The sequence below is a fragment of the Tamandua tetradactyla genome, chromosome 17 (assembly GCF_023851605.1).
Source record: "Tamandua tetradactyla isolate mTamTet1 chromosome 17, mTamTet1.pri, whole genome shotgun sequence".
Taxonomy (NCBI): domain Eukaryota; kingdom Metazoa; phylum Chordata; class Mammalia; order Pilosa; family Myrmecophagidae; genus Tamandua; species Tamandua tetradactyla.
In genome coordinates, this window is record NC_135343.1 from 40,606,072 (window position 1) to 40,619,546 (window position 13,475).

Here is a 13,475-nt window from a genome sequence, read left to right on the forward strand (position 1 = left end):
AAACAGAAGCTGGGAGCAGTTAAGGAATTTGTCCAGTCACCAGCAGAACCTGGAATCAGAACACTTTCCTGCTCTTAAGCAACATATTCAGTCTCAACTTTCACCACCTCTATGGGTTTTCCTCCATGGAGCCTAGAGGATCCTATAACTGGTTTCTATTTTCACTTAACAGACTGGCTGAGAGCAGAAACTGATCGACAGCCGCGATAATACCAATGTTGCCTAGGGAGGTATTTGTTTAAAAAAATACCAATGTAAATATTTTGTTCTCATTAAGTCTTCTTTACCCAGACTTCACAGTAAAATAGAGCCCAGTAGTTCAGCTCTAATATCTACTCTGTAAGTAAGACAGTCATCTTCACAATACTTTACTTGGCTCTAAACACTCTTATTTTCCTGTCGTCTAGTTATAAATCAATAAAGAGATCATTTCACTGAAGTATTCTGTTTGGCTGTGTAAACTTTATCAACTGAGCACATATCAATTTTCCCCTAACTTTTGAGTTGTACCATCTTCCCTGTGAGTCAGGATTTCTGCGTGAGGACACATGGAGTGAGCCACGCTGGCCACCATTTTCTGAATGGAAAAGTCTGAGGTATGGCTATAGGTCACCAAGACAGTGGAAATAAGAGGTCAGCCCCAGAGAATACCATGGTAAACTGAACCCGCCATCTTTCCTGTACCCAGTGTCTTTACCAGAACAAATCTGACTTCTGTGGATTGGAATAGTTCTAATTTCAATTCTCTTTAACACAGACCTCTAAGAGCTTCCTCACAGGCCTGTGAAGTGCTATCCCTTCATACTTGGGAGCTGTTCTGGGAAAATGTTGTGGTGGGAAAGGCCCCCAGGGAAGAGCTGATTGGATTCTGGCAAGACGGACCCAACATCTGCTTCAAACAAAAGACATCTGCATATTTCACATTTATTTTTCATAATTTACAGAAGCAACCTGCCAAAATTCAGCAAGGGAGAATATTCTAGCACATAATTAGCTTAAAGTTTGCTTGCTTTAGACGCATGAGCACGAAGCCAGGGACTCACCTGGGAGGACATCAAGAAATGGCAGAACTGTAGTTTGATTTCTGTAAATTCACTTTTAGGCCTCATATGCCAGGGTAGAAGACACAGCAAGAGGTAAATATGCCAAGATGACACTAGCAGGTTCTTTTGTCCTCACATGAAATAAAAAGCCTCCACACCAAAGGAGCAGCTAAAGGTAATATCATTTATTAAATCAGGTTTGATTATGCAGAAAGATTTTGCTTTTACCACAAAGGACCGCAGTGCTCAGGTTGGGTAATGGTGAAATACTGCATAGCTTTAAATTAAAAAGATATATAGGAAGGTGCAACAGTGGCTCAGTGGCAGAATTCTCACCTGCCATGCCGGAGACCTGGGTTCAATTCCCAGAGCGTGTCTATGCCAAAAAAAAAGGTATATACCAAGAATACCGATGGCATGACAAGAAACCATGTGTAGGGCTTTCCATTATTTTTCAAAGCGTTCAAAAGTCACTACTTAACTAAGAAAAACACAAATGCAAAAATGAAAAAAGAACCCAGAACGGAAAGTATATATGTTGCCTAGATGATAGTATGTTTGGACTATGCTGAAAACACAAAAAGAAAAAGATAATGGATGACATGGTCAGTCTTAACATTTCTTGGTGGGATAGACACGACAAATTACCTTCCCTCTATGAACCACACCTTTGTGATTTGATTTCAAACTTTGCACACTCATAATCACATGAAATAACTAAAGCTAGCTTAGTTAGAGAATAAAACGGGAAGAATGAGTTTTTGATTAAAGAGAGAGACCGACAGGGAAGTTTCTTTTCCTTTCCAGAAAAGGAATCTCCACACCAGTTCAAGTTATATATACTTGCTATGAGATCCTATGGGATTTCCCCTGATCTTAACTCTAGGAAGAAAGCACAGTTCAAGCAAAGTCTGAAAGTATTAGACACTGCTTTCAAATATTTAAAACATCAGACTTGTGGGAGGGAGGGTGGAGTGATACATTCATTTTCTGACTGTCATTTTCCAGTTTTAGTCAATGCTTTACAAAAGCAATTGTGTCTCTGATTTAGTGGTAGAGCACATGCTGACTATACAAAATCTCTGTAATAATGCCATGACAGTTCCCAAGGAATTAACATCCTAAATTATGTGTACATTGTAGAAGTGATGTGTGTAATCCAGATACTATGAATAATTTCTTGGTTGTTCTCACCTGGTCCTAAGGGGTGAGTTGGTTGTGTTCATTCCAAACATCATATATATTTACGATATCTGATTTAACACTATGACAGTGACATGTGCATTGAAACATGAAATTTCAAACAGCAGTTAATCTGAAACAACGACGATTTGTAATCATGCACTAACTTGCTGTTTGATATTTTCTAGTTATTTTTAAATTACAGATTCTTTTTTTCAATTTTAAATCTATTTAAATTTCAAACCAGTATTATTGCACACATAAAACTCTCATGTAATTATCCTAAGTTTCCTTCTCTTTTTGCAATAAGATCTCAAGACAGAGGCAGCTTGTTATAAACAGAAAGAGGCTGGTCTTCGGTGGATTTGAATCCTGGTTCTACCTTCTATATGCTGTGTGACTTGGGAAAATTATTTAAACTCTCAGGATCTCAGTTTTCTCATATTAAGGGTAGCATTTTTGCCATGAAGATTAAATGAAGTAGCTTGTACTTAGAAGGATGCCTAATCTGTCCCTAAACTGAAATTCTGATTTGTCAAAGTTTTTAACTACCAGAACCTATGTACCTTAGGCACTGTGGAACTCTCTAGAAGAAAACTCATCCCAAAGAAAGCAGGAAAGAGACAAGAAGACACACTTTGAAAACAAGCTTTATGTTGTATTGGTATTTGCCATTCTAACCTGCCCCCATCTATGAACTTGTGTAGTTTTAAATAGCTAAAAGCAATGATCGAAAGAGCTGTTTCTATAAAGTTTCTATAACACACTAGGGCTCCATCTGTACTATTTGGGGATCCTCACTTCCAGGTTGGCACTTGTGGAGAGCTGCCAAAAGCAATGGCCATGGCTGGTAGCAGCGGTGGTCCCAGTGGCCATTAGCAGCAGTGCCTGGAAGACACAGTGTATTTGGAGAATGGAATACTCCCAGAGGAGGTGGCTTCCATGCCCTGAGAAAGAGCATTTCCTCCAAAACACCCACAAGAAAAAGTGGCATCCAGCAGAGGTGCCTAGGAAGCACCAACTAGTACTGCATCATCCCAGTGTGGTACCACTGGCTACATGAGTCCATTTAAATCAAAATTAGCTAAAATTCAAAATTCAGTTCTTCAGTCTCATTAACATGTCCGTCATTGTGGATAGCTCTGTTGGGCAGCCCCAGACTATGGATGACCCATTTGTTTCAGTACATGCGAAAAGACACTCTGGTGATATCTGAAGAACCTAAACACTGGGGCAGTGGGGCAGGGAGAAGAAATGAGGGCCTGAAGGAGAAGTTAGGGATAAGAGTCAGTGAAATAGGCACCATTCCTTTAATATGACTCCTTTCCACCCAATATGAAGGTTGGGAAATTTAGGGTCTGTATAAGAAAGGCCCACACATGTCCTTGAATGTGATAAATTTCAACAAATATAAATCCTCTTTCACTCTCATACATCTTTGTGTCAGTGCATGCACTTTCTAATACAGCTCTCATTCTGTTACCAGGCTGATCTTCCTACGACCCATGTTAGGACATTAGCTTCTTCATAAGCTGTAAAAAACACTCCAGATGGTATAAAGAACATGTTGCAATGTCTCAAGACTGGTATCCTACCCAGAAGAGCACAGACATTGAGCCAAATTCCAGGTCTGGCATTTGCTGTCTGTGTGACCATGGATGATTGGTTAACCTCTCTGTGTCTCAGGTTCCTCATCTATAAAAGGAGAACAATATTAGCACTGACATCTAAAGTTGCTATAAAGATGGAATGAGTCAATATTTATGGAGCACTTAGAATAGCGCTTGGCATATAAATGCACTAGGTAAGTGTTTTCTAAATAAATATTTGTGGTCCTCAATGATCTGGTCCAAAACCACATTTCCAAGTTTATCCTCATCTATACCCCCATAATTTTCTACATTTCAACAATGAGTCTTCCTCCAGCTTGACCTAAATGCCTTTTCCTGTTTTTCTGTTTATTAAAATCCTATGCATCGTTCAAAGTGCACTTTCCTAGGAGAATGTTTTCTAGAAGATTAGTCCTAAGTCAGCATGCCCACGTTCATTGTTTTACTTCAGCATCATAACCCTAATTTCATTAAATTGTGCCTTGTATTCAGTCTATTCATGTCTGTCCTCACTCTTAGACTACAAAGTCCTACAATTATTCATGCTTGTAGTCTCCAGAACACTTGCCTAAAGTAGATGCTCAGTAAATGCTCATAAGAGGGAGAGGAGGAAGGAGGAAAGACATAGCCTGCCTTTTAGACCAATTCTATGAAACACCTACTTTGCTCAAGTGCTATATTTAGAATTCATGCATACTAAGTGGCTTTTCAGGTAGCCTGAACACAATAGCAGGCATCTGAATGGTGAGTGGAAAAACCCATTAATCTCCATTTTACATTTAGCTTAATGCCAAGAAACATAGATGTTTCTTCAAATATGGCAACATGAAAGGGAGAAACCTGTCACACTAGATTCAAACACAAAGTGCAGTCGGTTTATTTTCTTCATAATTTCACATGCAAATTATTTTTGTGTGCACAAAACACTGGATGCTTCAACTCAAACATGGCTGCTCAGGTTTTTTGCAAAGGCCCTTTTATGCTCTCCCTCTAGAAAGTAGATTAGCATCCCTGGTTGGGGCAGAGCTGAGATCCAATCTGAGTTAAGCATTATCTCGGAATGGTTTGGGGCATCTCTCTTTTTTGATCTTTAAACACCACAGGAATCACATGTGTCTTTCTTAATGTTTTTTCTAATGGACCAGCAGTAGAATTTTGTTCAACACCCTGTATCATGCAACATGTGCACATTTTGGCCAGGGTTGCTGGGATCTGTGAAGGGAAATCCCCCCAGAGAGCCCCTCACACACCTCAGATTTTTACTTTGTTCCCAAGTTAATAAGCAAAAAAGACCCTGCCTATCCATAACCTCCAGATTTTTTCCTGGATGATTTTATTTCCTTGTTAGAAATATAAAATGCAGTTTTATGAGTCTTTAAAAGTCTAAAGAAACTAGCTACTAAGAGTATCTTTTTATTGCCCACTGTTCATCCTGCTGGAAAAAAGCAGTTATGTTCTTAGAGTTGATTATTGCTCAGTCTTAAATTTTCTAATTGTTTTAGATTTTGCACTTATTTTAGACATTTTCACTTTGCCCCCTAGAGTAAATTAAGATGAAAGGTAAATTAAAAGAGAGGAATTCAACATAAAGAGAATAAATAAACACAACACAGATTGCAAAGCAGGAATGAAAACAAGGTCTCCCAGACCAATCTGTTAAAGGAATGCTACAAATGTGAAGTGTTTACTATTTTAAAACATTAATCATGCACTCACTCTGTTTATTTAGCTATCAATGTTTTCCTGTAACTCTGACTTGAAAATGTGTAAGCTGTTTAGAATTAGGACTCAAACTGAAGCCAAATGATATTTTGATTATTTATATTCCATAGCTTGTCTTGAAACTTCAGAGCGGCAGTCGTTTCATTTCAATTCACACCTTTTTTAAAAGTCATTATTATTTTGTATAATGTGACATTTCAAATAAATTTTATTGCCACCCACTACCATAAACCCAAGCCACAGCCATTAAAGAAAGGAGCCCAAGCCCTCCATCAATGAGCCTATTCAGAAGGTTCCCCGCCATCTTGTTTTTCTCTAGAATCTATGCATTGTTCCTAAAATGCTGCTTGTATAAGACTGGCCTGGTAATCAGAATTAGGAGTTCCAAAGAGTTGAAAGCTTCCAAAGTTCTTTCCAAATTTTCTTGTCTGAGATGAGTTATTTTTAACACAAGTGAATGATTTGGTTCTGCAAATGGAATAGCCACCAAAAACTATTCTATACTCATCATGAGCAGGCGCTTCTCACCTGATCTCACAAAATTATGACAAATTCTGTAATCTGAGGAGAGAAACAGATTACACAAGTTTGATTTACTATTTCTACCCATTGAAAAAGAAAAGAAAGCATTGTAGTTTTTTTCCACAAGAATAGATATGTAAGAATTTTCTTCACAAGGATAACGAAGAATTCTCCTCATAAGAATTCTTTATTTAAACGATAAAATGGACAACATCACCAAAAGTTAGTTTTCCATGAAAATTGCTATTGCTGCCATAAATTTACCCATACTACACACATACGTACTGGGAAATTGTCACATTGTTATTCTCTACAACTGGTCTAAAGTTTCTCAAGTATCTCTACTCATTTATTCTAAGAGCTATTTTTCCCCAGCCATCCCCTGGCCTCCTGGATGTTGGGGCCTCACAGCAGGTCTTGCTCTGACCTCTGCGTTATCCACCGCAGGGCCTCATTTAGTGCCTGGTGCCTGGTGGGTGCTGGATGGCTGGAATCTGTTTCACATTCAGTGCTTTAGGGATGCCCAGCTTGCAGAGTGGGCTGCGAGCCCCGGCCCTGCCTGGCGCTCTGCCACCGCCTTCTCTAGGGAACTTAGCAGGCCAAGGCTGACTGCATGAGAAACAAAGTTAAGAGCCCTCTACTGTGACCCTTCTCTCCATTTCCCTGGGAGGCAGAAGGCCTTTTTTTGAATTCCCCTCTGCACCAGGCCATGCGAAATTTCTCTTGCTCTACATCCTCATCTTTTCAAGGGTGGTATGTGCCTCCCCCCTTTCTCCCTGGTTATTACAGCAGAGTGGCTGTGAGAGGGGGGCAGGATTTATGTGAGGAAAACTGAAAATGCTCTCGGTTTAATAGTCTTTCATTTGCATATGCATTAAAATTATATGGCGGGTCCACTATGGGCACAGGGGTCCTGGGCACTTCCAGTGTCCCCTCTCTGTGCTCTTTACCACCCTCTGTCCTCTGATCCTAACTCTGCCCCTGGGCACCCAGTGCCCCTCCCAAGCAACTCACCTCCTCCAAACGAAATGTTCTGACAAACTGGCTCATCTGAAATGACTTAAGTTATCACTTCTATCAGGGACTTACAAAGGACTAACACCTGAGCCAAAACTGTAAGTCACTAACAGGGCAATTCTGAGTATTGTAACTGAAGAAGAGCACTAGAGACATTGAAAGTGATTTCCAGATTGTAGATGAGATGACCTCTTGGACTTTCCTGTACATACATTTGATCCTAGATGTGTACATACCATGTGTACACACACACACAAACGTACACAGACACTTCACACTGAAATGTCAAGACATGTCAACATGAGATTAACAAATTTGAAAGGTCCTTGAAAACATAAATATTTTATAAATATATAGCGCTCATATGTGTACACACATTTGACACAGATCTCCTTAAATAAAAAAATAATGAAGAACTACAGAAATGATGTAATCAGTGAGACAAATTCCAAAACACTCAGTTGGTTCCAGAGTAACCTAAAGAGACACCCTTTAACACAATGCTTTTACCTGGTGATAGGAATGACCAGAGGCATCTTGCTGTGATGAATCCCTGGAAACAATGTCACTGTCCTGTTTTGTAAAGAACAAACTTAGATATGTTTACAAAATCTGATTCTTTTGTATTTACTATTTTGTTTTATATTCATAAGCCATGGAGTCTGAATCATTCTGAAAAAAAGGATTTCAAAGAATTTCCAGTATTTTTAATACATAACAATTTTTAGGGAATATGTGGTAATGTTTTTCATTTCAGTTTTTCCCAGGAATTTCCTATAAAAGAAGCCTTTCTGTAGGACTTAATGGATGTGCCTCCCCTTGGCCTGGCAGCTCTATTTATACCCCATGATAGCATTTTGAGGAACAAATGTGGATTTGCTTGGGTATATCTCAATGGGCTTTGTTTCTGGACATGTCTAGACAAACTTCAGTGATTGTTCCACTGAATTTGTTACTTCCTGGAGGGAACAACCATCTTTTCAAAATTCAGTTTGAACCTTCAGTCAGATTTCCTGCCTCCACTGCCACAATTTTCACAAGTATCTTTCAGAGTGTTGACAGGTTGTTTCAAAGTGGAGAAACCTCCAGCTTTGAGTGGTGGCTGGCTTTTATGGAAAGATTTTCCCCTCTAGGAAGGATCATTACCACATCACTGCTCAACTTTCCTTCCAGTCCAGCCCAAAGCATGTCTGTTTGTTATGCCACACTATTCCTCGGGGTTATTGCATGTCAGGGAAGCTGAGACATGCCACCATGTTTGTATTGTGTCTGCCCTGTGCTCTCAAGACCCTCCTCAGGGAATAGGGCAACTACACTACCACATAATTATCCAGAGGGGAAAAAAAATTGCAAAACCTACCCCTCCCAGTGAGGAGCCTCTCTTTCCAAGAAAATCTGATTGCTTACTCCTAAGAGAAGTAGTTTACTATTTCTTGAATTCAGTTTATATAGGCATTCAACAGCCAATATTTTAAAATTAAAATTATATATTATTATAATTATAATAAATATATATATTATAATTAGAATTATAGCTAAATTATAGCTACTCTATTTGGGTCTTCTATTATGTGTTTGATTCCACTGTTTTGTGTTTTAGTTCAAGTATCTCCAAATTTCAACAATCTTCTATGGTAGCATTATCCACTTTTGAGGAAATGGGGGCTCAGAGAAGTAAAAGGACTTGTCCAAGGTCATACAGTCAATACATGCAGAGCTGGGGTTGCAAGCCAGGATTCCTGAGTCCCTATGCAGAGTTAACTTCTTTATTTAACAACTTAGGGGTACCACCTAATATATTCTCACACCCTCCTTTTTGCCCCAGCCAAATGGCAGTATGATGTTTTTTTTTGAGGAGGGAGGGAAGCTCTTTAATGGACTTTTTGGTTTTCAAAAACAAGGCTCAGAGCCTTGTCTAGAAGGAAGCATCCAAAAATACAAAATAAATTATACTAGAGAGCAAGGGTAGTTCAGTGGCAGAATTGTCACCTGCCTTGCATAAGACCCGGGTTCAATTTCCTGTCCATGCACCTCCCCCCAAAACAAACAAACAAAAACTCAACAAAAGGTGCTGCAATATGGGGTACTCACATGAAAAATGAACAATAATGAAATGTGACCCATATGCCATACTGACATCAACTAAGTAGGCCTTAGGAAGGGGCCAAGGACTTCACGGGAAGTGAAAGATGACAGGAAGGACCCTGAGTGAGTGAAGGTATGGACCCCAGAAACATGACTGGAGATCTAGGTCTAAGGACAGAAATGGGCAGGCTGGCTTCACCTGTGATGGAGCCTGACCAACAGACCACATGACCACATGACATGGTCCAAAACTGTCATGTTGGATGGCTCTCTGAATTCCCTCACAGCTCTAGCAAAGCTGTTTAACCATGGCAATCTCACGTGAATTTTATGCCAATCAGAGGAATAACACAAGGGTCTATTTCTGCACTCAGGGAGCAGATAGTAAGGAGAAGGCCATGGCTTATAAAAGGGCTTACCTTGGACAAGTGGCAGCAATAGAGAAGTTTTGGGGTCACAGCCCAGGGTGAGTAGTGACAGTCAATGAATGGGATATTTAAGCATCTACCAGGGATCCTCAAAATAACTCAAGAAAGCTATCCTACAGTTACATTGGAAATAGCTTTTGAGTTATTTTATTTAGGGAACATTTGGGCCACATACAGGTCAAAGAAGCAGCAAGGAGTATGTTATCAATACAGTTAATATGAGTCTCTGAAAATTCATTTGTTCCTGAAATATTTGTTGGCTATTCATTAGGTGTCACGTATTATTCTAGGCACTTGGGCTGTGGGGCAGGGGGCAGAGAAAAACAGAAAAAAAAAGCCCTCATATTCTATTAGGAGGAAATAGAAAAATATAGCAAAAATATAGGGTTTGTTAGGTAATAATAAGTTCAATAGAGGAGATAAAACAGGGAAGAGGGATGGAAGGTTTAGGGAAGTGAAGTGATAGGAAATATTGACCCTATTTCTATCTTTCCTATGAAAGAGCAAGTTTTGCAGACTATGATATCCAAGGCCAAATATCTAGGTTTCATCAAACATTTATTTGATAAATATCAAGTATTATTTCGTTATTTACTACAGACAAGGTGCTGCACTAGGCAACAAGGTGGAGAGAAAGATGAACAAGAAAAGTTTTCAAAGATCTTTCAGGCTAATAAGGAAGCTTAAGTGTTTACAGTCCAGCAGGCTTTCTCAATGACAATCCACCAGACAACTTAGACCTACTGTCCCTAGTCATCCACTTTAAGCGATAAATTAAACTCTCTTGCATGCATCCTAAGTATTATTAGTTGTCACCCATCCCTGAGAACATCGAGAAAATAGTTACTCAAATAGTTTTCTGTTTTCTATGTTAGAGATAAGAAACCTCCAGCTTAGAAAGGCAGAGAGGAGAATGGATTAAAAAAAAAAAAAAAACACCAGATCATAAACTTCTTTGCTTCATTGTTTTGCATTGTTTTGTTTTGGTGGTAGTTGAGTGAAGACATTCAAACCACTTGTCTTGGTAGCTATTATTATGAGAAAATACACTAAGAAACAGCACGAAAATATAGCTTTAAAAATTTGTTTGGTTTGGACTAAATATTTACCTTGGAAGGACTGTGAGTACAATCTTTATAAGAAAATGAGATACAACAATTTTACCTCCTTGCTTTCCTTGGAGTTTTCCCTGAGGCTTCTATACCCATGAAACCACCTGAATGCCACTAGAAGATGCAGGAAGGAGCACAGAAGTAGAGGCCGTTCTGTTCTTGAGCTTACATTTTGATTGAATGACTTAGTGCTGAGGGTTGGCCTCTGCACCAGACTGAGGACTTTCTTATTGCTTAAAACTGACAAATATGCTTATGAAATATATTTCAGAATGTTGAAGATGTCTCAGAAGCTTGCCCATTAGAGTCATTTTGTTCAGTTGCTCTGTACTATTCCTGTCTGGTGCCCTTGACTTATTTCTCAGGGTTTGTGATCCACCTCACCCTCTACCTTTAGCTGGAAATACGTCATTCATTGAAAAAGTATTTAGTGGCCCTGAATGAAATAATGGATCTAGGCAGCCTTCATCCACGGCTGCCAAAATCATTAGGTGAAAGGTTGATGGGGAATTTCATAATGAATGGATCAGGCTAATGCCTGAGAACCCACTCACTGACTGAATAGCCAGATATCATGTGTTTATTGATGATGCAACAGGAAGGACCCAGCACCACATATAAGATCTTCTTGATTAAAAATCTGAACTACAATCTAATCAAGATTTTAGATATAACTGCTATTTTTCAGGAAATAACGAAACAAGTTAAAGGACATTGTGAAGAAATAATCAGCTAGATCCATTCCCCAGAATAAAAATGACCTGAAATACTCAAATGAATTGAATTCTCAATTCACTGAATACAATGAAAAGTGAGGAATGGGGATCTCTTGGAGAATAAAAGAAAATTAAAAGAAATAAGCATCAAATGAAATCAAGTTGTAGGTTCCATTTAGTTCTGTCTGAACTAGACATTTTAGGTATTGGAATGACCAAAAACCTGTATGTCTTACCAAGGCAAAGCTTCTTGGAACTGTTTCTCCCCTAGAAGACATGACTTATCTAGCTTAATTTAAAATTCTGCTTCCTCACCTCTCATCACCTCTCTGAGCTAAAACCCTGATTGTGATTAGGTGATAACTTATTTGTTATGACTAATAAAATAAGAAAGGACATGAGCACATTTCAATGGTTCAGTCTGAGAGGAATGCTGTAAGACTGGCCCAATAACATGTTTTCCGAGAAAAATCTACCTCCTAGCATTTTCAAATCTTGATAACTAGATTAAGGCTTTGGAGGTTTTAAGATACCATATCCACACCCATACCCTAACTTGTTCCAGCTCCCAAACACAGAGAACTCTAGCTTTGGAATGGGCATCTGAAGCTTGACTTATCACCTAACCAAGAAGATGCATGTTAGAGATTAGTAATTAGTCATTAGACTTTGAGTAGCAGCATTTGTCTTTCTGCCATACAGATTTAATCATTCTCTACCAAACCCAAGAAACTTGCAATCCTCGTGGTATATCACAAAAATTACACTCTTAATATGGTGTATTCAGCCCACAATTTGTGCTAAGTTGTCTAAGAGAGAAATGTATCAGCAAAGAGTCTAATGCATAGCTTGAAATGATTGATTCAAGACGAAATCAGCAACGCTAATTTCTTGCAATGCTAGTTACATATGGTTGCATTAATATTCCCTTTTCAGAAATCCAGCTGAGAATCATTATTTAATGAAAGGCTTACAAATTGCATGCTATCTAATGGCTTTCATTGCAGATTCTTTTGTGAAAATGTAGAAAATATGTAAGTGACCAGTAAATTCTAAGGCTGCCTTCACAATGAGTTGGAAATTTTACTTATATGTATATGAGACAAATACATATGTGTTATACATAACACACATATACATATATATCATGAGAGCATTCTCATCTTTAATGTCACAAGAATAAAGGACAAATTATGAGAGGTATATTTGAATTTGAATTTTCGTATCAAACTATCCTAGGGTTGAACAAGCTATACCATTCATTAAATGTATGCCCTTGAGCAATTTTACTCTCTAATCTCTGGTTTCCTCACCTTTAAAATGATACTAATAGTAGCACCTGTTCCCCAGAAGGTCATTGTAAAGATGCAATAGAAAAATTAAAATCAAGCTAAGTACCTAATATTTGGCACAGAGCAAGTGCTCAATAAATGCCAGCTCTCTCTCTATATATAGTGTAAATATAGCAAAAAGAAGACTCATAGTTTGTTGTAGAATAACATGCAAAGTTAGGGGATTTTTTTAGTTACTGAATTGTTGAGCCTAAGAAGAGAGATGAACCAAAGGTCGGTGTTGTCTAAAGACAGATTCTAAAGGGAAAAAGTTCATGGAAGCATTCATATTTAAGCAATAATATATTGGACTTTTCCTTTAAGGCCAAGTGTGTGTGTGTGTGTGTGTGTGTAGGGTTTTGTGACCTCCTTAACTAAGTAGTCTAAACTATCATTTAGGATTGTTTTCTACATTATGTGGTCTTCCTTATTTGACAACGTCATGTCTGCTTATGGGAAGATGGGGATTGTGAGTCCAGGCAGGCTATCCACTAGCAATATGAAAATTGAGACAACAAGGAGAAGGCTGGTGGGTCTTGAAATTTTTTTAAGTTACCAGAAAGATAAGAAGCTACTAATATAAGGAAACTCTGGGATTAATCAATTTTTCCAAATGGACACATGCAATGTCATATTTAGAATTGAGAAATGATATTTTTATAGGTCTAATGACTTGGCACAATTTGTTTGGGGAATGAAATGTCATC